Below are 1261 nucleotides of genomic sequence, written 5' to 3'. Positions count from 1 at the left end.
GGTTGTTGTCAGGTTATTTACAGGTTGTTGTCAGGTTATTTACAGGTTGTTGTCAGGTTATTTACAGGTTGTTGTCAGGTTATTTACAGGTTGTTGTCAGATTATTTACAGGCTGTTGTCAAGTTGTTGTCATGTTGTTGTCAGGTTATTTGCAGGTTGTTGTCAGGTTATTTACAGGTTGTTGTCAGGTTATTTACAGGTTGTTGTCAGATTGTTGTCAGGTTTTTTACAGGTTGTTTTCTAGTTGCTGTCAGATTGTTGTCGGTTTTTTACAGGTTGTTGTCATGTCGTTGTCAGGTTATTTACAGGTTGTTGTCAGGTTATTTGCAGGTTGTTGTCAGGTTATTTGCAGGTTGTTGTCAGATTGTTGTCGATTTTTTACAGGTTGTTTTCTAGTTGCTGTCATGTTGTTGTCAGGTTATTTACAGGTTGTTGTCAGGTTGTTGTCAGGTTATTTACAGGTTGTTGTCAGGTTGTTGTCAGGTTATTTACAGGTTGTCAGATTGTTGTCAGGTTATTTACATATTGTTGTCATGTTATTTACAGGTTGTTGTCATGATTTTTTTTATATTTTTTCATGTTGTGAGTCATTTACAGTTTAGCATGAAAGGACAGGAAGCTGATGTGGGCTGAGATGCTCTCCCTCTGTCTTTCTGACACACAAACACACAAATACACACATAGACACACACAAACACACACACACACATTGCTATAAGAAACAGACACACAACGTTCCTGCAGGAAAACGCAGCGTCAGACACAAAAGGACGAAGATGTTTGACAGAAGAAGATGAAGAATGAAGAGGAGATGAAGGCAGTGATGATGAAGAGGGATGACACACACAGACACACACACAGAGAGACAGACAGATTACAAGTAAACAAACAAACACACAAACAGCTGCTCTCACCTCTCACTGCGCCTCTCTTTGATGTTGTCATGGCCCGTCTCCCTCTCCTCCCTCAGCCTCCAGCAGCAGCTGATGATGGAGGACCACWGCTCCCAGAGTTCCACGGGGCTCTGCTCAGGCAGAACACAGTGTGAAGCTCTGGCAAAGGATTCTGGGTAAYGTAGTTCCTTCCTCCCTCAGAGACTCTGGCTGGGCTGAAAAGTGTCTGCTGGGGAGCAGAGAGTGAATGCTGTTTCACAGCTACTCAGCAGAAACACTGCAGCCTCCAGCTGAACCAGCAGCTCCAAGGACAGCTGGGGAGGAGGGAGAGGAGGGAGGGGGGAGAGGAGGGAGAGGAGGGAGGGGGG

This window comes from Austrofundulus limnaeus, unplaced genomic scaffold (assembly GCF_001266775.1).
Source record: "Austrofundulus limnaeus strain Quisiro unplaced genomic scaffold, Austrofundulus_limnaeus-1.0 Scaffold358, whole genome shotgun sequence".
In the NCBI taxonomy this organism is placed as follows: domain Eukaryota; kingdom Metazoa; phylum Chordata; class Actinopteri; order Cyprinodontiformes; family Rivulidae; genus Austrofundulus; species Austrofundulus limnaeus.
Note: the sequence above shows the minus strand (reverse complement) of the source record.